The sequence below is a fragment of the Dermacentor andersoni genome, chromosome 7 (genome assembly GCF_023375885.2).
Source record: "Dermacentor andersoni chromosome 7, qqDerAnde1_hic_scaffold, whole genome shotgun sequence".
Classification (NCBI taxonomy): Eukaryota; Metazoa; Arthropoda; class Arachnida; order Ixodida; family Ixodidae; genus Dermacentor; species Dermacentor andersoni.
The window spans coordinates 3249422-3273051 of record NC_092820.1 but is presented as its reverse complement, the minus strand read 5'-3'; the positions used below and the strand labels follow the sequence as shown (position 1 = coordinate 3273051).

The 23630-nt window shown below is 49.6% G+C and overlaps 1 long non-coding RNA gene across 2 annotated transcripts; it reads right to left on the bottom strand.

The window, feature by feature from the left end:
* Window positions 1-281: 281 nt before the first annotated feature.
* Window positions 282-14882, bottom strand: LOC129386034 (uncharacterized). Of its 2 annotated transcripts, XR_008613519.1 has the most exons (4): window positions 14778-14882; window positions 4991-5178; window positions 2666-2875; window positions 282-396 (listed from the first exon to the last, which is right to left on the bottom strand). It is a non-coding gene; the product is annotated as an uncharacterized lncRNA (long non-coding RNA). The 2 variants fall into 2 exon arrangements; XR_008613518.1 differs by lacking the exon at window positions 14778-14882 and having other exon boundaries at window positions 4991-5766.
* Between the last annotated feature and the right edge of the window lie 8748 nt (window positions 14883-23630).

Sequence of the window (23630 nt, the reverse complement as noted above, 5' to 3'; positions counted from 1 at the left end):
TTAGGCGAACACATTTTGGCTGCCGAAACGAGACGAATAAGGAATGACGCCAATAAAACTACCATGCCTGCAATTATGTCAGAGACCGTTGACCGTCATTCATCACTAAACGGCGTTCACAGCAGCTGCACGTTTTCGACATATGCGGTGCAGACATGTAAATTTAAACGCATTTCAAATGTTCACATGCGCACATATTATGCAAAGCATATTTTTACGATTCATACCGCAAACAGCTGCTTCGTAGCAGAAAATCTGCAAGTGGAAAAATATTCAAGATGCACAAGCTTCAAGATGAAATTTATTTCGTACAAGAGAATGGATGAGCAATGGCTAGTGGCAGAAGGGGATGAGTGCTGGTTCTTGGAGGCTTGGGGGGGGCAGAATTCAAAGCCACTGGAAAGGCAAAACGTTATTAAGATTAACAAGAGGTTATTTTTATCGGAGTAATCACATAAGATTACAAATTGGCAAAGTAATTATTTACACATTGCAGACAGTAATATGACAGCACATTTTTCTTTATCTCTTCATACTACTCAGGTTAATTTACCATAACACAGCGCTTATTAAACGTAAAAAAATAATTTCACATTCCTCACGTCGACGAAGGCTGATCGAACAATATTGCGGGCGGTAAATGCTGAAGCAATCGCAGCTGTCTCATAAGCGGGAGCGCACGATGTTTTCGCTTACTACAAAACAATGAACACCAGCACATCATCGATTTTACATGAAAAATCAGAACGCCGACAAAAATATAAAAGAAACGGAGCAGATGATGATGATGTGTGGTGTTTTATGGCCCAAGGGCCAGGTTTGGCCAAAGAGCGCCATGACAAGTGGTAATGTTGACGATGTATTATGGATGGCGTGCACAATGAATTCCTCATGGTAGATGTCACATGGCTGTAAAAGGGCCTAAAATCTGTAGCTGTAAGTGGCGTAGAATATATAGCTGAAAGCCTCTGGAGTGATCATGTGGAGAAGGGCCAGGTTTGGATAGCACTTAGTCTGAAGCATGCATAAAGTGGACGCCAGAGGTCTAGCCAATTTGCTGTGAGGGGGAGGATAAGTCCTCCTACCCAGGTGATAGTGCGTAGTGTTTTCGCTGAAAGTAGTGAGTGTCCCGAAACTCGAGAACCCCGGAGTCTGAGCTCAATCCTGCTCCTGCGCGGTGGGATAGTGCGTGCGCTTGGGAGTGGGCGATGTCATTGAGATTGGGAAACGAGTGAAGCTGGGGGTCGAGGTGAGCCAGAAACCACGTGATGGTGTGCGGAGAGATTATCTTGTTCTTGAGAATCTTGAGAGCCTCCTCAGCAATGGATCCTGAAGCAAAAGCCCTGACCGCCGATCTCGAATCGGTGAAGATTTGTGATCTGTTGCTGCCTAGGAGTGCTATAGCAATTGCGACCTGCTCCGCTCTGGTTGGTGTTGAGCACTTCAAGGAAGCCGCATTCACTATCTGTCCGTTGTGATCAACGAGGGCAATGGCGATCGAAGTTACTGTCCATATTGGGCTGCGTCGACAAAACATGCCGAGTAAAGGCCCAACCACACCACGCAGCCCGGGATACGCGTCTCGCTACGCGTACACGTAAGCGTACGCGGGTGATTAAGGGAAGGGCATCCAGCCACACGATACGCGCACACGTGCGCGCTTCGCTGCGCGTAGCACAGGGCTGACAGACCAGCGGCCCAGCGATGGCGGAAACGGTCGTCTTTGGCTTTGAGAAAAGTTTATCTTTAATTTCATTATGGCTAGCCATTTTATGCGAAGCATACTAGCCGCACAACCACGCTCTTCCTTGCTGCGCCGCGCGCGGCCGCGTAGCTACCATATGACGTCATAACAGCTGCAAAAGCGGAGGCTCAACTCGTGGGCTCGCTTGCGGCCGCGTAGCTACATAGCCGGGTCTCAGCTCGTGCGCTCCCCTGCGGTCGCACAGATGGTACTGCGGCCTAACTCCCGCTCCTCCCGCTAGGGCACTGACGTCACAACAGCTGCAAGCCGGGCTCAACTCTCGCAAGATGGGCTGGGTGGGAACATAGAGAAAGAACTGTATGGTGGGAATTCGAACCAGGGTCTCCGGAGTGTGAGACGGAGACGCTACCGCTGAGCCACGAGTACGATGCTTCAAAGCGGTACAAAAGCGCCTCTAGTAAATGCGGTGTTGCCTTAGAAACGAGCTGTTTCTAAGGCTCAGGCGTGCGTCGCTTGCTCAGGCGCACATTTCGTTGCCGCGCCGAACGCTGCGTTGCTCGACGCTCACCGCGTCCAATGCGGGGCGCGTAGTCGCTGCGCCGTAGCCCATTGTCTTACACCCCTTGGCGGGTCGACGGGAACGCTGTCGCGTTCCACTCTTGCAGGCTAAGCAGAGTAACGCATGAGTTGTTTCTTCGTCTAGCCGAACCAAATATAGCCAAGCAACAGCAGTTCACCAGGCTAAACAGTGGTTCAACAACTAAAATAAAGGCTAGTATGCTTCGCATCCTGGGCTTAACCTTATCTAAGCCACAGCCATTTTTATTTAATTTATCAATGTTAGAGCTAGTACATTGTTTTTAAGTTGAGAAATGCACGCCGTTCGTATCTATACATCCTTATGGCAAGAAAAGCTACATCAATTATCAACATCACGTGCGATAGCGTCTGCTTGCTCACAACTGCAGCTGACATCTGCGCGCGACCACGCACGACGTTGCTGCCGAGCTCTTGCTTAGCCGCTTGCTTCGCCGGCATCAGCGTTCTCTCCCCGCAATGTACCACATGAGAAAGAAGCTTTCGCTGCTGCTGCTCTTGCAAAGGCGGCGGGAGCGCAGAAAGCATCTGCGGCCTCTGCGGCGACGTTGGTGGGTCCGGCCAGTCTTTCAACTGCGTAAAGAAGAAGGACTTTAAGGCTGTGAGTAACTTCTTTCCTTTCGATGATCTACAGTGGTAGAACTAGGAGCCAGTGTTTGGACATGGGGACTTATCTTCGTTAGGACAGCAATTACTTATCAGCGTTTTTAAGTGCGCGCATAAGTGAAAGGGTTAAAGTAGTAAGGCGGGGATCGTACTCGCAGCGCGCGAACGCCCAATTCGCAGAACAGCATCGCGTCGTCGGTGCAAGGTTCGTCCAGGTTGACAGCACCGATCGAAACGATAACGTGACATACGCGAACAGGGGGAACGACAGAAGCAGGGTGTAGTTCGGAAAGCGCGAAAGCACAGGCGAAGATCGGGCTGATTAGCCGCCGGAAGCATACAGATAGTATATTGGATACGTGATGACGACACCTCACGACGTTTCAACCGCCGTCAGTCTAACCCGTGTATGCCGTACGACATACGGTCATTAACTGTTCAGCTTCAGAGGAGAAGAAGCGCTTGATTCTATTTAACAAACAATCTGTAACACTAATTTGGAGCTTCCTTCATTATTAACAGTTGACCATACTGTTTACACAGAGCTTGTGTAGCACCCTCTTTTCTTGCACAAAATTTGTAAGGATTAAGTTTTGTAATACATTTTCTGCTATTCGATATTTTATTTGATATCCAGATTATTTTTTCTTCATTTGATTCGATTCTAAACCTAGTTTTCGGTATTAGCACACCCGTACAAAAAGCTAAGGACTGCTAGTTATATTTGTGCCATTAGTATAGCACATAGATTCAAGAACACCTTTTTACACGTGTTGGTTGTCTTATATGAAGCTTGTGGACGAGATACGATTTCCTATATTTTCTGTCTCTCAGAAGTGTGACTGTAGAATATGAAGTGTAATGTAATTAAATTGTGACCTGGGGGGCAGGTTAAAATTCTGTGCGACTAATTTCGGAAGTTTCTTGGCAGTGGCCGCACGATTTTAATATACCGTTGACTGGCTCTCCTGTTTTGCCGAACCACTGTTTGTATTCAAGCACATAAACAAAGCAGGGGGTAAAATTAATGATGGCTAGTGGCTATACGTGTGTGTCAGTGAAAAGTGTACAGCTCCTGATACCTGCGCGTGTATGTGTGCAGGGCATGGTCTTGCTGCCAGGCAATAATGTACCATTTTTTACAGATGCAATGGATACGTCAGGATGACCACGGATTTTTCAACAAGTTCTTTCGCAAGGCGCCGCAGCTCTTGGACAAGCTATTGAGCTTTTTAGCAGAGGACCTCACACGGCAGCACCACATTCGAGAAACCCCTGGAGCCTGGAGAACGACTTGCTGTAGCATTGAGGTTGGTAAAGGACAGTTGCCCCTAGAGTAATAATGTGCGATTGGAGGAATACAGAACACCGTTTCTTTGTCATTTAATGTATCATTTATTTTATTTTATTTGCATATTACTGCCCGCCGCCTTTTGGAAGCCAAATCAGGAAGGAGCCACAAAACATTGAAGCAAAACAAAAGAAAGAAGGAAACGACTGACAATGAGCGTGCATAAAAAATACTGATACATAATAATAATAATATATTAATAATCACAGAATACAGAATTATACACAACTAACTATTTATTAACTCATAAACAAATAAAAAAATGGGACACGAAATGCTGATACAAAACGAGAAATAGTAATGATGGTACTGACAATGCGCGTGAAAAGAAATACAAGAAAAAAATGATCGCATGATCACAGAGACTGAAAGTTTCCACTTACTGCATCATCAGTGTAACAGTTACAGCTAACTCTAAAAAAAACTGCCATCGACTGGCATCGAACAAAAGCTACCTCAGTGCTTTTGACCTTGCGCAACCTGTAAAACATGCACTGAGGTATGCTTGCACATGTAGTATTAAACAAATGTGGTAGCTAACCTACACAAATGAATTTTGATCGTATGTCACCCGAAAAGGGCCCCCACAGCCATGTAGATCATTGTCAAGAACAATCATATCATCATAATTAGTATTTAAACAATTGAGACATGCGTACAAATTTTTTTTCAACTTGCATTCAAGCTACTTGGCATCCCGGTAAAACATAAAAGACGTTGCCTTGACTTACTGTGTGGGGATTGAGGCGGCTAGACTCTGCAGTGGTGTGTAAGTCATATAGTGGCGATCGTGCCTGCAAAGTATTAAACAACTGCAGAACAGCATGACAGCCGCAGAAATTTTTTACATTTTTTTCAGCTTAAGAAATTTTTTAAAGCTCACATGCTGTTCACGGCTCCCGTCAGGTAGCCCTGCTTCCTGCCAGAGAAGCAGGGTCATACGTATAAATCTCTCATTTATACACTGCCTTCAATGTCACTGATTACGTACAAAGACTTTGGCCAAACATCCAATGCAGAACATGCAAAACCAACTCTGGAACTGAGCCACGGAACACAAAGAAAAAAAAATGTAAGGAATGTGGCTTGTGGATGATAGTTGTGGGAGAGGTAGAGGTTGTCTATGTTGGCAGTGAACCTCGCCTCCTGGCTATGTTGTGGCAAGACTTTTCCCTTTCTGCTACCTCTTCTAATAATAATAAAACAATTTGAAAAATGCTTGCGCTGCTAGAACGCCCCGACAGGCTTTACAACTTGCAGCATATAACCGCAATTTTCAATGGGGTCTGGTTGGAGGTTCATTACATTTCTTTTTATTTACAGGCATGTACAGGCATCTCTAGATGCATGCACAAACTCTACATGCACAGGTGGTGAACTCAAAAAGGTTCATTGCTGCAAGACAGGCTGAATGAGTAAACAAAGATGAAAGCGATAAACATCTGTCTTGCAACAATAAACCTTTAGTTGCAAGTCAGTGCTTCTTTATCGTAGGTGCGTTGCTAAAACATGCTCACACATCTCTACAGCAGCAATGGCCAGCCAACCAGGCCCACAGATATCGCTTAAATGATATTGCGCGACATAAAAAACGACACGGACGTGAAAGAAGACGACACACCACGTGTGTCTTTCACGTCCGTGTCGTTTTTTATGTCGCGCAATATCATTTAAGCAATGGATTACCAACTTGCCCGGAATGCTGCTCCCACAGATATCAACTTTATGAAATTCTTGAATACCGCACAAGAATATGGATACAACACAATGTAAAATGAACAAAAAAGAAGAGCTGAGGGGCTTTGACATGACAACAACAGACAAGGAAACGTATATAAAGCATAAAGGAAAATAACTGTCATTTTATTTGTAATATCAACATCACAAGGAGAAGGGAAATGAAAGTGGACAAAATATAACTTGCCACTGGTGGGAGCTAAAACCAAAACCAATTGAGCTGGAGGCTATTCCACCATCAATTTCACAGAATGTTTATGTGTACTAGATTAGGCTCTTGGAGTGTTCTTGCACGAGTAGCACTGGCTAACACTACCAGGGTGAGATCTAGTACATGCACATACAGGCCCAAGAAAGTTTGCGGAGGGATAGCCATTGCTGCGGCTCTACTGGTAAAGCAATGCAAGCATAATTCAAAGGTTGTGGGTTCGTCTCCCATTAGTGGGAAGCTACCTTTTCATATACTTTCATTTTCCTCCTTATTTTTGCATTTCGATATAAAGTAATTAAATTCATCAATGATTTCCTTTTGTTTCATTGTCTCTTGGCTTTATTATACAAAAAGTATACATTAAAAACATTAATCTTTGAATTACTCTCCTACTTGCATCAATTTAATTTTCAAGTCGAGATGCGTATCCTCACTGACCTCTCTAATGTGTTTGAGCAGAGAGACGGCAAAAGTTCGAGGTCGTCCTGTGGTTCGCATCTTTTGATTGCACTTGAAACATTGCCTAATTCCTCCAATATTAACTGACTCTAATCTTTCTTTTTCCTTTTCCTCCCCCTTGACTTTGCTTCAGAAGCAAAGAAGGTTTCTTCCAGCCAAGCTTTTTTTGCCTCTTCTCTGGACTTTCCTAACGTATCCAGCCTACGACTGCCTGCTGAAGCCAGCGATGCTTCTGACTGCGGACTGCTGTGGTGTGCCTCAGAATCCTCAGGAACCAGAACTTCTTGAAACATCGGTGATTCAAGAGATTCCAAAATGTCCTGAGACTCCACAGACTCATGCGACGCCGAAGACAGAGTCGATGCTGGCGCTTGTGACTCTTCACTTGACGGTGATGGCACTTCAAGTGTTGCCAGATTGGAAAACTGGCACATTTTTTGTTAAGATGTCTGCAGCACTTCCCTCCTCACTCGATGGGGGCACTGGTGGAAGGTTGGCGGACATCCTGCATGTGAGCGTAATAAGGTTTGCACATACTGTCAATGTGTAAATAATGTGCCAGTCTGGATGCAAAAATACATGAAGGCTCAAATCCGTCCACATTTGTTTTAGTGTGTGATTTTATTAGAGTACACTGAAGCTCTGAATCAGTTTTGTAGGGACAAAAGTGACTTGCCTACACAACCAGAATGAACAGTTTCTGCATGCGCGTAAGTGTAGCTTTTGTATCTTTTTCTGTTTTTGCTAGTGATGCATTGAAGCAGTTCTTACGAGATCTGCATGCCTAAAGCCTAGTGATTACTTCTACTCAAAACAGTTTATGATATTTGGAATGTTTCAGTTTTGAAATAATTAGCAGGAAGCATTTCACCACAATTACTCAGTAAAACCACTTGAAATGGGGTTTATTGTAGCTCGTTCGAGGGATCGCAGGTAGCTCTAGATCACGAGTCCTAGCGCTTCGCATCAACAACCCGCGCTCGTGTCTCGCGCCGCAGTGGTGGCAGTCCGCACAGTGCCACATGCATATTACCCACTACAACTACCCCCGGGGCGAAGAGGAGCCATCCTGGCGACCTAAGGCGATGATACGATAAGGGGGTCGTGGTACGGCTTCAGGCGGCTGACGTGAACAGTCTCGCGGCCACGGCGGCGTTTGTCCGAAGATGGTGTCACCGGTTCGACCACATAATTTACAGGCGAAGTACACGCGACGACCCGGTACGGACCTTGATATTTCGGAGCAAGCTTTGGGCTAAGGCCTGGAGCTTGGAAGGGCAGCCGAAGCCAGACGTGAGAGTCCACGGCGAAGGACTGTGTGGGCTGATCGTTGTCGTGGCGATCTTTGTGGATTCCTTGGGTATCCGACGTGAACGAGCGAGCCAGTTGGCGGCACTCTTCAGCATGGCGAGCAACTTCGGAAAGAGGGGTGAATTCAGAGGCATCCGGGTGATATGGTAGTACGGTGTCGAGGGTAGTGGATGGTTCACGCCCATAAAGAAGAAAAAATGGTGAGAAGCCTGTGGTAGCCTGAACGGCGGTATTGTATGCGTACGTCACAAAAGGGAGGACGTCGTCCCAATTTGAATGATCCGACGCAACATACATGGTGAGCATGTCCCCAAGGGTGCGGTTGAATCGTTCCGTTAGACCGTTAGTTTGTGGGTGATACGCCGTAGTGGTGCGGTGAATAGTGCGGCACGCGGCGAGTAGCTCATTAATAACTTCGGACAAGAAGACACGGCCTCGGTCACTGAGTAGTTCTCGCGGTGCGCCGTGCCGTAAGACGAAATGCCGTAAGATGAATGCGGCGACGTCGCGAGCAGCAGCCGAAGCGAGTGCAGCAGTTTCAGCATATCTTGTCAGGTGGTCTACTGCGACAATTATCCAACGATTTCCGGCAGCACTGCACGGAAGAGGCCCATAAAGGTCGATGCCAACCCGATCAAAAGGACGTGCAGGACACGGTAAAGGTTGCAGAGGGCCTGTCGGATGAGAAGATGTCTTGCGTCGCTGACAGGCTGCACATGACCGAATGTATTTGCGGACATAAGAATACATGCCGCGCCAGTAGTACCGCTGGCGGAGCCGCTCGTAGGTTTTCAGGACGCCAGCATGAGCTTGTTGTGGGTCTGCATGGAAATACGTGCATACGTCGGAACGCAAATGGCGAGGGAGGACTAGCAGCCATTTGCGACCGTCGGGCTGATAGTTCCGGCGGTACAAGATGGCGTCCCGTAGCACGAAGTGGGTGGCTTGGCGACGAATGGCTCGAGGGAATGTAGACGTTGAAGAACTGCTAAGAATGTCAATGAGAGACAGAATCCACGGATCTTTTCTCTGTTCAGACGGCATGTCAGTAACAGCAAGCGTAGCAACCGGGCACTCTATGGATGAAGGTGGCCTTTCGTCGGATCGCATGGGCGCACGGGAGAGCGCATCTGCATCAGAATGTTGGCGCCCGGATCGATAAATGACGCGAATGTCAAATTCTTGGATCCGAAGAGCCCAACGTCCAAGACGCCCCGACGGGTCTTTCAGTGACGCAAGCCAGCAGAGCGCGTGGTGGTCTGTCACAACGTCGAACGGACGGCCATACAAGTAAGGGCGAAATTTGTTTAAGGCCCAAACTATAGCTAAACATTCTTTTTCCGTGACAGAATAATTGGATTCTGCCTTCTTGAGAGCACGACTCGCATATGCAACCACATATTCTGGAAAGCCAGGCTTCCGTTGTGCAAGGACGGCCCCAAGACCAACGCCGCTGGCGTCGGTATGAACTTCAGTCGGTGCACTCGGGTCGTAGTGGCGTAGAACAGGCGGTGAGGTAAGCCGACGACGCAAAGTGGTGAAGGCTTGGTCACATGCCGGAGTCCAGTCACGAAGGTCACCAGAGCCAGCCAGGAGCTTCGTCAGGGGAGCGATGATGCAGGCAAAATTGCGCACAAAGCGGCGAAAATAAGAGCAAAGACCGACGAAACTGCGGAGCTCTTTTACTGTAGTCGGCCGCGGAAATTCTGCGACAGCACGAAGTTTGTCAGGGTCGGGAAGGACGCCGTCTTTGGACACGACATGGCCAAGTATGGTCAGCTGGCGGGCTCCGAAGCGGCACTTTTTCAAGTTAAGTTGAAGGCCGGCGGTGGTAAGGCAAGTAAGGACTTCGCGTAGACGAGAGAGGTGAGTGGTGAAATCAGGGGAGAAAACTACCACGTCGTCTAAATAACACAAGCACGTCTTCCATTTGAGGCCTCGTAGAAGATTGTCCATCATCCTTTCGAATGTCGCGGGTGCATTGCAGAGGCCGAATGGCATTACTGTAAACTCATACAGGCCATCAGGCGTAATAAAAGCTGTCTTCGAGCGGTCGGATTCATCCACTGGCACTTGCCAATAGCCCGATCGCAAGTCCAAAGAAGAAAAGAATTCGGCACCATGAAGACAATCCAGGGCGTCATCTATGCGCGGTAGAGGATAAACATCTTTTCGTGTAATCTTGTTGAGGCGACGATAGTCCACACAGAAACGAATCGAGCCATCTTTTTTCTTAATGAGTACTACAGGAGATGACCAAGGGCTGCAGGATGGCTTGATAACACCACGTTCAAGCATGTCTTCAACTTGCTCGGCGATGACACGACGCTCGGTGGATGACACGCGGTACGGACGCTGGCGTAATGGTGCGTGGTGTCCCGTATCAATGTGGTGAGAGACGGTACTCGTGCGACCTAATGATGCTTGGTTGCAGTCAAAAGAGGCGTGAAAATCATTTAAAAGAGTAATAAGCCGCTCACGTTGTGTCGGCTCGAGGTCATCGGCAATAGAGCGACAAAAAACATCCGGTGGTACTCGGTTAGATGGCACATGGGGTGCCAGTGCTGTTACGTTGGCAGTATCCACGTCGTCGGGAACAGGGAACTGCACAATAACGTCAGCGTCCACAGTCTGGATGGTACCAATAGTCTCGCCACAGTGCAAAGCCAAAGTGTACGAATTTGGGTTAGAAATCAGTATTTCTGCAGCCCCATGGTGAACCGTGAGGAGGGCGAAAGGCAACAATATAGGCTGGCGGCGAATGAAGACGGCAGCGGGTGAAAACATGACCGTCGCTTCGGCAAGCGATGCGCATGAAAGAGGGACAAATACCGCGCTGTGAGGGGGAAGGTCAGTATCTGAAGCTACACAGATCCTGGTAACATCATGAACTTGAAAGTCGTGAGATGGCAAATCGCACAGAACGGAGAACTGAACCTCAGCACGTGCACAGTCAATGACCGCGTGATGGCGCGACAGAAAATCCCAACCGAGAATCACATCGTGGGAGCAACAAGTTAGCACAAAGAAATCAATCGAATACAAAATGTCTCGAATCAACACCCTGGCAGTGCACATAGCGACTGGCTGAACTTGTTGTGCACTGGCTGTTCTAAGCAATAATACCGAAGGCATCATGGTCACTTTCCGTAATTCACGGCAAAGTTTCTCACTAATCACAGATACAGCAGCACCTGTATCGACGAGCGCAAGACATTTGATGCCATCAACAGACACTTCAATAACGTTAGCGGGGGAAAAACGAGGACTTTGATGTTCCGACGATGACGCAGTTCGTGCCTCAGGAACTGCGGAAATCAGTTTTCCGCCTCAGTAGTACTGGCACTGGGCCTACGACGCATGGGTGAGAGTGAGCGCCGACGAGGGGAAGGTGAGCGACGAGTATTGTGGAGCTGTGACTGCGGTGCTGGTATGTCATCAGCAGCGTAGACTTCCGGTGGTGGTCGTGAAGGCATACGGAAAGGTCGGAAGCCGGAGCTGGGTGGTCGCGCGGTGCCCACGAAGGCCGGCAAGCGCCGGCGGCAGAAGCGCGCTACATGTCCCGGTGTACCGCAGGCATAGCATATTGGGCGGTTGTCAGGAGTGCGCCAAGGATTTGTACCTTGCTGCTGTGCGCTGAAAAAGGCAGCGACCTGCTGGCGAGGCGAGGGCGGATGAGAGAACACCGGCTGAAGAGGCGCTGAAGGCGGAGGTGAGAATCCCGGCAGACGAGGCGCCCGTGCAGCGGCTTCAGCATACGTCAGAGGCGCGGCCACGGGAGCCGGCTGACACGGAGGTGGAAGAGCTTCGGTCACTTGCTCTTGAATTACCTGTCGGATCGCTGGAGCCAAATATTGAGAAGGCTTCTCCGTGGTCGGCAAAATCGAGAGCTGTCGCGCGACCTCCTCGCGCACAAATTCTTTTATTTGCGTCAGCAAAGTTGTGTGGTTGTCGCCAAGAACCAATGCTGCTAACGAATCTTCCGTAGGCGGTGGGCGCCGAGCTAAGATGCGTTGTTTCCGTAGCTCGTCAAAACTTTGGCACAAGTTGATAACTTCGGCCACGGTACGCGGATCCTTCGCTAGCAACATTTGAAATGCGTCCTCATCAATGCCTTTCATAATGTGTTTTATCTTGTCCTGTTCCGCCATTGACGGATTCACGCGCTTACACAGGTCAATGACATCTTCGATGTAACTTGTGAACGTTTCACCGTGATGTTGCGCGCGCCCCCGTAAGCGTTGTTCTGCGCGAAGCTTGCGCACAGCGGGGCGCCCGAACACTTCTGTGAAACTTGTCTTGAATCTGCTCCACGTTGTGAAATCGTGTTCGTGGTTTCGGAACCAGAGGTTCGCGACGCCGGTTAAGTAAAACAGCACATTGTGCAACTTCGTGATGTCGTCCCACTTGTTATGCTGGCTCACCCTTTCGTAAGATGACAACCAATCCTCCACGTCATGATCATCGGTGCCGCTAAAGATGGCAGGATCACGCTGGCGCAATGCACCGGAAACGATGATCGTCGGAGGCTGTGGTGCATCTTCCTGGGTGGTTTCGTCAGGCATGGTCGCAGCAGTCGGTAGCGTCCGGCTTCGGAGTTCCAGTTTTCGAGGTTACCCCGCAGCTCCACCAAATGAAATGGGGTTTATTGTAGCTCGTTCGAGGGATCGCAGGTAGCTCTAGATCACGAGTCCTAGCGCTTCGCATCAACAACCCGCGCTCGTGTCTCGCGCCGCAGCGGTGGCAGTCCGCACAGTGCCACATGCATATTACCCACTACACACTTAATAAATTTCATGTTGAAAGACCTATGCCTGCACTTTCTAAACATAGAGTAGTAGTACTGTTAGGTCTTGCTTTAGCATAAGGCTCTCTCCGGTTCTAGTTTTTCTACTTGAAACGTTCTTGGCTTGTAACTTTGTTTTCCTTTCACTTGTTTGTAAACTTCATATCATTCTAAACTGTTTTTCTTAACTGAATGTACGTCTAAACACAGTGTGAAGCTGTGTACGTAGTAGTCAGTGCATTTGTTGTTTGTATTTAGGAAGTTACGTCTAATAATGTTTGTCTTCTTGCCATCTGCCTTGTAAAGGGTGTTTTGGCCCAGCAAAGCTGACCTTAGCGAGCAAACCCTTCCAGAAGGTTTCTTCCAGCCAAGCTTTTTTTGCCTCTTCTCTGGACTTTCCTACCGCTGCTCCTACTGTCTTGCCAAATAGCTCGCCTCATACTGATATTAATGTAGTCGTTGAACCATTGTCATCCCAGCTGACTACTGGCTACTGTGTTGCACGAGTGACCAGTACTGGACGTAATGCAAATACCAATTAAAATAATGTAACTAGATCGTGGTTTTGGCATGTAAAATTTCAATAATCATTTTTTGCACAGTGCGAATGTGTTAAACTGGATCATCTAGTCCTTCCTTGGAAATTTTGCTAAGCAGGACAGCGTTCTCCACAAACATCGTGAAAGCTTCGCTTAAACCAGTAACCACAGCACCTGCGATCTGCAGAATAACCGCAGGCTGATAATTAGGTAAGGACGCTCCTGAGCAGACACAAAAAGGAGAATTATCAATTACACAGCTGACAATGTCAGTACTATGGTGCATTTATTCCTACAGCATGATGACACTGAATGAATCCCTAAGCAAGCTAGGTAATATTTGAGGGTCTGTGATGAAGCACCAATTTGCACACTGCTGGCAAGCAACAAAATGCAAAATTAAAACTGTGCATTGAAGTGCCCAAGGTACACGTGAATATGGCAACATTCAATACTCAGTTAAATACTGGCCATTGACTTGCACGCTGCCTTTAGGATCAGTGCACAGAATAAAAAAAAAACTACTTGCATGTTTTGTGTTTTGTTTTTGTGTGTGCGTCATGCAAGCCCTTTTCTTTTTATTCATCCTGCTAATTTGTATGTGATATTCTCTGTACTTCTGTCTTATGCTTTATTGTTAGGTTTTTAAGTGCTATTTTACTTGTTATTTTGTACCTGTATTTCTGCTTTCTCTGCTACCTACTGCAAAGGCAAACTGGCTTTGTGGGTACCTAAATAAATAAATATACAAAGCTATTCTTGTACTGCTTGTATGTCCCCTTACGGATCACATTTAACGAGATATGCGATAATCGGAGCGGCGATGCAGCACAAATATTTTATCGCCAATTAGACAAAGCTGAATATAATGCATACTGTGCGTCGACTTGCTTGTGTAAGCACAATTTTGAGTCGATTCCCATAAGTGCGGTGCATTGCCAGCTATAATACAAACATACGGCATCGCCGGTCAACGTGGTAAAGGGAAAGCACTAAAATCCCGTGTTTCATTTTTAACACGCCGGCTGAGATGGAAACTTCAAGATCACTTACGGTCTACACTCCATTGTGTAGCGCAGAAACATCATCTGGTCGAAAAACAGCAGCCAGATGACGTCGTCGTGAACGTCGACTGGCACGGCGCGGCTCTTTTCTTTCTGAAACGTCTTCCCAGGCGCCGAAATTTATTCCCCAAGGACTTCCATCACTTCTGCAGCGCTGTGATAACGTCATCTTCACAGATGAAACGCGTTTTCGACATCTGCGAGTCGGCTGATGAGAGAGGCAGCTTATACCAGTGCCACACAGCTAGGCATTCGATGGCGATCGAGCGCGATCAAATTTCTCGATCACGATCGGTTCTACGCAGATTGCGCGGTACAGGCAATCGTGATCACAAAATCCGACCCCGATCGGGCTCGATCGCGATTGAAACTGCTCCGCTATGACGCCCGTATAAAATTCCGAGCACTCACCTATTCGGCAGCGTTGGGCATGACGATCCACGACCACCTCGTCAAGTGCTTGTTCTAGTGGCGCTTGTGTTTCGCCTGCTACCAAAGCGCAGGTCAAGCCTCAACACAGGCGATCAGCGCTTCGTTGTTGATCGCCTCCATAGCCTCTGCAGCGTCTCCGCACGATTCTGAAACTTCAACAACCTTTCCGAACCGCCGGAAGTGTACATACGGCCCACGTGACGTCGGTGCACAAGCTGCCACTTCCGTCGCGTACGCTCAAAATGACGCCCAAGATCAAGACCTCCTTGACGCGCGCGTTTCCTGCGCGTCTGCCCTCTCTAGACGCGTAGGACAGGCGCGTACGGCCTCGCAGACGCGTGACGCGCAGCCAGGCGCGCACGATTTACCGCGTGTGGTTGTGCCTTGACGCGCAGCCAGGCGCGCACGATTCACCGCGTGTGATTGGGCCTAAGGATCGTCCTTGGTACGCTTGAGGAGGGCGAGGGCTCTTGCCCTGCGTCTGCCTACGTTGTGTTGAGGATTAACATTACGAAGAAACCGTGCAACTCGTATGTTGTTCCTTTGATCTTCTGAAATTTCATATTTCTGCTCTTCCATGAGGATAGGGTTGATCCCAAGAACCGCGAGGATCTTCTTTCCAGCTGGGGTACAGGATAGACGGGCCAGTTGGGCTGACCTTTGGGCCTCGATTATCTCGTCCAATGTGTTGTGCACTCCTAGTTGCACAAGGAGATCCGTGCTCGCCCGTAATGGAATGCCTAGTACTTTTTTTATACTTTTTTTGATGAGCGTGTCTAATCGTTTCTTCTCGGAGTTATACCAGTGGTGCATGGCTGCCACATAAACTATATCACTCATGAGGAAGGCGTGGAACAACCTGAGGAGGTTGTCTTCCTTTAAGCCTCCACGCCTATTCGAGACTCTGTTGATAAGTCTGATCATGTTCTCAGTCTTGGCTGTGAACTTGTTGAGCATCGTAATGTTACTGTCATTGGATTCTATGAACATGACAAGCACCCGAATGGTGTCTACTCTGGGGATGGTAGAGCCGCTTTTAGTGTGGAGTTTGATGTTTATTTCTGACAACGGTTTCCAGCCTCTAGATTTGGGACCTCCTCTGACTGGCCTGTAGAAGAGCTCAGACTTGCTCGGGGAGCATCTAAGCCCCGTATTTTCCAGGTACATCTGTTTGATCTACAGCCTCCTGTAAGCCTAATTCATCAGCTCCTTCGCTTCCTCCGGTGCACCAGATTGTGATGTCATCAGTGTAGAGCGTATTGACATGTGTACTTATATTTATCGGGCGACCACGTTTCGCCGCCTAACAAATCCTATCGCACAGCGCGGGACGCGCCTGCATGTATCCGAAGTTTCTTGAAAGTTATCGATGTTTCTATCCACTGTCTGTTGTCGCCGAACCTTGTGTTATCTGATTTCATCACGTGACGCGAATGGTGTAGAACTTTGTGGAAGGCACGCGGGTCCCAACGATTAGTCTGGAACATTCGATGACTACTGTATAAAAGCCGACGCGCTGGACCCGCTGAGCAGATTTTCGACGAACGCCGACCGTGTTCGCCGCTATCGTTGTGTTATAAGCGTAGCCTGTTTTTGTGGGCACAGGTTCACCCAATAAAAGTTAGTTTTGTCCTTCACAGTATTGCTACTGTGTTCTTCAACGTCACCACCACGTGACAGTATGATTGATCCCTTCTATGTTGGAGAGCCTTTGCGATAGTTTCTTCATGGCGATGTTAAAAAGCAGTGGTGAGACTACCGCTCCTTGTGGCGTGCTTCTGGGGCCCAAACTGAAATTGTCGGACTTGAGGTCACCGATTTTGAGCGTGGCCTTGCGATCCTGTAGGAACGAGCTTATGTATCTGTGGAATTGAGCTCCGAGATGGAGTTCAGAATGTGACCATGGGATACATTGTCAAAGGCCTTCTCCAGGTCAAGGCCTAGGATGCCTCTTATATCTCTTGTGGTGTCAATGATTTGACACTTGATGAGCTTCATCACGTCTTGCGTTGACAGGGCCGGACGAAAGCCGATCATGTGGTATGGAAACAATCCTAGTTTCTCGATGTGCTTGGAAATTCGATTGTGTATAACATGTTCTGCTACTTTCCCGGCGCAGGATGTGAGGGAAATGGGTGAGGTTTGAGACTTGGGGGCCTTCCAGGCTTTGGAATGAGGATGACCGAGGCCATTTTCCAGGACTCCGGGACAACCCCTCGTTCCCATATTCCACTAATCTCCTCTGTCAACCATTCTATAGAGCAGTCGTCCAGGTTTCTGCGGGCCCGGTTGGGGATGCCATCAGGACCAGGGGCCGACCTGCCATTTAGATTCTGGAGAGCATCCCTTACTTCGCATGCCTTGAAGGGGTTATCTAGCTATGGGCAAGATGAGCCTTTGTAGGGGGGATAGTCTTGGTCACTCGAGTTGCCCAGTGGCAGATACTTGCGAGCGAGTCTGTCGAGTATGGTCTGCAATGTCTCTGATTGTGATGCCTGGTGTAGAACCTTCGCTGTCACTTGTCTTTGGTTTGACTTGGTGTTGGTATCATTGAGCAGATGCTTGAGTAGGTTCCATTTAGCTCCAACTCTCATCTGGCCATCCACAGAATTGCGGACCTCATCCCACTGTTGTCTGCTCAAGGTTTGGCAGTGATCTATAGATTTGTTGAGCTCCGCGATCTTTTTTCGGAGCCTTCGGTTGAGTTTCTGCCCTTTCCATCTGTTCAACAGCGACGTTTTAGCTTCTAGAAGAGGAGCAAGGCGGTTATTCATCCTGTCCACTTCCAGTTCAATCTGGATTTTCTTTGTCGCCGCGCTGATATCCTCCTTCAACTGTTCAGCCCACTGCTCTAGGCTAAGTGCTGAGTCATGTGTTTGTGCTCGCTCTTCCGTAATCTTTCGAAAGTAATCCCAATCTGTAATAGTGAACTCCTTGAGGTCCCCGCTTCTCACGTTGACGGAGGTGGCCAGGATGTTGTGATCACTGCCAAGGTCCACTTGGAGGTTGGACCAAGATGCCCATTCCACATTCCGTATGAAAAAGAGGTCAGGTGTGGTATCCCTAGAGCAGGAATTGCTGATCCTGGTGGGAAAAGCCGGATCTGTGATAAGTGTGAGGTTATTATTGACTGTAGTTTGCCATAGGTCAATGCCCTTGCGGTTAGCTTGTTGGTACCCCCCATGCTTGATGCAGAGCGTTGAAGTCTCCGGCCACCAGGAGTGGGAATGTCTTGGCCTTGCTTGTAACCCTGTTGATAATTGCCGTGAATCTTTGCCTGAGGTCTTTGGGTGTACTGTATATGTTAAATATAAATATACTTGTCTTGAACTGTCCGCTGGGAATGATTTCAACGAGCGAGTGTTCAACCTTATTGGATTCAAGATTCAGATCGTGGGCTATGAACGCACATTTGTTGGTGACTAATGTGCTGATTCCCCTCTTCCCATCACCATATTGGGTATGCGATTTATAGCCTGGTAGGGTGACTGTATCCGCGAGCGTTTCTTGTAATAGGATTACATGTGGCTTTTTCGGGTGGGTCCGAATGAACTGTTCGAGGTGTAAGGAAGAAGAAGTGCGCCGTGCCGAGCTCCGCAGTCGGATCGCCAGCGCTACTGAAGTGGGGCTCGGGCTAGACGCTGATCCGTGTGACTGGCTAAGCCTACGCTGTTGCGTCTTCTTGTCCGCGTCCTTCGTGTCGTCCACAGCCGTGTCGGACTTCGTTGCCATAATTGGTGGAGGTTTGCTGGGTCTCCTGCAATCCTGGAATTGCGCAGCCGGACTCTCCCTGCCATCATGACCACCGAAAGCGCCACGAGCTTACCACCACCTGCTCCCCAGTCTACCGTATGCCCCGGCACGTTCCGCCAGCGGGACCCTCCTATCTTCAGCGGCACTGACGACCACGACGTTGATGACTGGCTCTCATCATACGAACGCGTCAGTCGGAACAACAAATGGGATGACATCACGAAATTGACCACCGTCCCTTTCTACCTCACCGGAATTGCCCACTTGTGGTTTCGGAACCACGAAAGCGAAGTCCCAAGCTGGACTGTGTTCAAGACAAAGTTCAGCGAGGTCTTCGGTCACCCTGCTGTTCAAAAGCTTCGTGCCGAACAGCGTCTGCAGTCGCGCTCTCAGCAGCCTAGTGAGAACTTTACAAGCTACATCGAAGATGTCATCGCTCTCTGTAAACGTGTCGATGCATCCATGACTGAGGCCAATAAAATCAAGCATATCATGAAGGGTATCGACGAGGACGCGTTTCAGATGCTCATTTCAAAGAGCCCCTCTACTGTTGCCCAAGTTATTGACCTGTGCCAAAGCTATGACAAGCTCCGCCGTCAACGCCTCCTCACCCGCCGTCCTGTTCCCCATCAGGAATCGTTGTCCGGCTTGACCTCTCCTTTTCCAGATGCCACTCTCCTCTCGCAAATGAAGGCTTTCGTCCGGGAAGAAGTTGCTCGCCAGCTCTCCCTCATATCCAGCCCACCGGAGTCAAGTTCGTCCCTTAGTTCGACCCTACGACACGTTATAGAAGAACAAGTGTCCGAGGTCCTTCCTCTGGAACGGGCGCCTCAACTCACCGCCCCATTGAGTTACGCCGACGCCGTCGCACGACCACGACCACCGACCTTCCGGGCTCCGCCTCCGATGCCTAGCCCTGTTTATACCCCCACGCCACCACGACCTCCAGTCCATCGAGTAATTAATCCCTGGCGTACAGCGGACAGTCGGCCCATCTGCTATTCGTGCGGTATTCCCGGTCACGTTGCACGCCTGTGCCGCCGCCGTCCACCTCATCCACGTGACGACCCACGCACAGCCGCGTACGACCATCCGTTGCGTTACGCTCCTGACCGCGATTTACCCCTTCCCCGCCCAAGCCTTCGTCAAGTTTCTGACCGCCGTTCTCCTTCTCCTCGTCGTCGCTCGCTCTTGTGGTGTCTTGTGGTGTCAATGATTTGACACTTGATGAGCTTCATCACGTCTTGCGTTGACAGGGCCGGACGAAAGCCGATCATGTGGTATGGAAACAATCCTAGTTTCTCGATGTGCTTGGAAATTCGATTGTGTAACGACATCCTTCGATGTCGTTACCGATCACCACGCACTTTGTTCCTGAGGCAAGAACTGCGTCATCGCCGCAACGCTTAAGCCCTCTTCTTTCGCCGCCTAACGTTATTGATGTCGCTGTTGAAGGTGTCTCGGTGCTTGCCCTCATTGACACAGGTGCCGCCATATCTGTAATTGCCGAAAAACTTTGCCGCTCAATACGAAAAGTCACGACGCCTTTCTTCGGTCCTTTACTCCGCACGGCCACAGCACAGCACGTTCAGCCGGTGGCTGCGTGCACCGCCAGACTTGAAATTCAAGGAGTGCTCTACGCAGTCGAGTTCGTCGTCCTTCCCCACTGTTCCCACGATATTATTTTAGGTTGGGATTTTCTCTCCCGTCACCAAGCTGTCATTGATTGCTCCCGTGCAGAAGTCGCCTTCTCTTCGCTTGGCAATGCCATATCTGATGACGTTTCGCTTTCCTGCACCAAGTTGTCCCTCACTGACGACATCCAAATATCTCCACACGCATCCGTTCTGGCACCTGTATCCTGTTCCGTTGCCTCCGACGCTACTGTACTCTTCACACCTTTGACTGCTTTCATTCATCGCCACCTCTCACCACTCCCAACTGCGCTGCTTGGCCTTCAAGCTGGCGCGACTCACCTTCCTGTATACAATTACTTCCCATTCCCGATTACGTTACTTCGCGGTGAATCTCTCGGCACTGTGGAGCCTTACGACACCATTACCACGTTGCAACTTCCTATTGGATCGTCAGAGGTCAACACCCTCTACTGTAGTCCCGTGGCCGCCACATCGCCTGAAGACGTTTTCAACCATGTCATCGACAATGCTTTAAACCCCAAGCAACGCCATGACCTTCTTCGTCTCCTCGAGAAATTTCGCCCTGCTTTTGACAGCCATATACCACTTCTCCGGGCCGAACGACGACTGTATGTCACCGGATTGACACCGGTTCTCACTCACCGCTACGGCAGCGACCATACCGCGTATCGTCGACCGAACGGCGCGTCATTGATGAGCAAGTAGGTGACATGCTAAAGCGTGGTGTCATTGAACCATCCGACAGCCCATGGGCATCGCCAGTAGTTTTAGTTAAAAAGAAAGATGGCTCGATCCGCTTTTGTGTGGATTACCGTCGCCTAAACAAGATAACCCGAAAGGATGTTTATCCATTGCCGCGGATCGACGACGCCCTAGACTGCTTACAAGGCGCAGAGTTCTTTTCCTCCCTCGATCTGCGCTCTGGTTATTGGCAGGTGCCTATGGCTGCAGACGATAAGCCTAAAACTGCTTTCATCACACCAGATGGCCTGTACGAATTTCGTGTGATGCCATTCGGACTTTGAAACGCGCCCGCGACTTTTGAGCGGATGATGGACACTATTCTCCGAGGCCTCAAATGGAACACGTGCTTGTGTTATTTGGATGATGTAGTGGTGTTTGCACCAGATTTTCCTACTCACCTTCATCGCTTGGAGCAGGTTTTACGCTGTCTCAGTGACGCTGGCCTCCAACTAAACCTGAAAAAATGTCACTTTGGCGCACGCAAGCTGTCAATTCTCGGACATGTCGTGTCGAAGGACGGCGTTCTCCCTGATGCCGCTAAGCTCCGTGCTGTTACAGAATTCCCTAGGCCAACGTCACTAAAAGACTTGCGCAGTTTCATTGGCCTCTGCTCGTACTTCCGACGCTTTATTCGAAATTTCGCTTCGATTATGGCACCACTGACAGAGCTTCTTCGAGGAGACCCCAATCTTTCCTTATGGTCCCCGGCTTGCGATGATGCCTTCGCAACGCTACGTCGCCTGCTCACAACACCACCGATACTACGCCATTTCGATCCAACTGCTCCCACGGAAATCCACACGGATGCTAGCGGTGTTGGTCTTGGCGCTGTGCTCGCCCAGAGAAAGCCCGGCTGCCAAGAATATGTTGTTGCTTACGCGAGCCGCACTCTGACGAAAGCTGAAGCCAACTATTCCGTCACGGAAAAAGAATGTCTCGCGATCATCTGGGCCATCACAAAATTTCGCCCATACCTGTACGGCCGGTCCTTCGATGACGTTACCGATCACCACGCACTTTGTTGGTTGTCGTCTCTCAAGGATCCCTGCGGCCGCCTAGCCCGGTCGGCACTGAGGCTCCAAGAGTTCGATATCCGGGTTGTCTACCGCTCAGGCAAGAAGCACGCCGATGCCGATGCTCTTTCGCGCTCGCCTGTCCACGCCGACATTGTCAGTGTGTCCGTCCTAGACGACCCACTTCTCCCATTCGCTTCTGTCGACATGGCTTTGGAGCAGCGCAAAGACTCCTGGATTTCATCTTTGATAGATTACATCTCTAATTCACCTACACTCCCACCATCCCGAGCGTTACGCCGACAAGCTTCGCACTTCGCCATCCGCGACGGAATTGTCTATCGCCGTAACTACAGTTCCGACGGCCGCAAATGGCTCCTTGTAATACCTCGGCAGCTCCGCACTGATGTATGCGCCGCTTTCCATCAGTGCGCACACGCTGGTCTCTTCAAGACCTACACCAGACTACGTCATAGGTTTTATTGGCGTGGTATGTACACATTTGTGCAAAAGTACATTCGCTCTTGCACAGAATGTCAACGCCGGAAGCCTGATCCTTGCCGCCCTCCTGGACCAATGCAACCTTTGCCGTGCCCTTCGCGACCCTTCGACCGGGTTGGGATAGACCTCTACGGGCCTCTGCCATACACAGCTGCTGGCAATCGCTGCGTCATTGTAGCTGTAGACCATCTCACGAGGTATGCAGAAACGGCCGCTCTGCCAGCCGCGACGGCTCGTGACATTGCCTCCTTCCTCCTTCAATGCTTCGTTCTACGTCACGGCGCTCCCCGCGAACTCCTGAGCGACCGTGGCCGCGTCTTTCTCGCCGATGTCATTCAAGAACTTCTCGCTGAATGCCGAATTATTTATCGCTGTACCACCGCATATCACCCGCAAACAAACGGATTGACAGAGCGCTTTAACCGAACTCTTGGCGACATGCTTTCGATGTATGTCGCCTCCAACCACACCAACTGGGACCTCATCCTTCCCTATGTCACGTACGCCTACAACACGGCACCCCAGTCAACGACGGGCTTTTCTCCCTTCTTTCTTCTATATGGCCGCGAACCATCATTTCCCATTGACACTATTCTCCCTTACCGTCCCGACTTATCAGAGGGTGCACCGGTTTCCGAAGCCGCCCGGCATGCAGAAGAATGTCGGCAACTAGCTCGCTCCCTTACAACGCAAGAACAAGCGCTACAGAAATTTCGTCATGATGACGGGCGCCCCCACCACCAGTTTTCGCCTGACGCTCTTGTTTGGTTGTGGGTGCATCCTACTTCGACACAAGGTGTCTCCTCCAAGTTTGTATCCCGATACCATGGACCTTACCGGGTTCTACGCCAAACTTCTCCGGTGAACTACGTTATCGAACCTGCGTCGCCGAGGCCGCGAAATTGTGCACGTAGATCGGCTCAAGCCGTATCACGAGCCCTTCGTCCTCACGACGCCTTAGGCCTCCTGTGCGGCTCCGTCTTCAGCGAGGGGGGAAGTTGTAAGGAAGAAGAAGTGCGCCGTGCCGAGCTCCGCAGTCGGATCGCCAGCGCTACTGAAGTGGGGCTCGGGCTAGACGCTGTTCCTGGTGTGACTGGCTAAGCCTACGCTGTTGCGTCTTCTTGTCCGCGTCCTTCGTGTCGTCCACAGCCGTGTCGGACTTC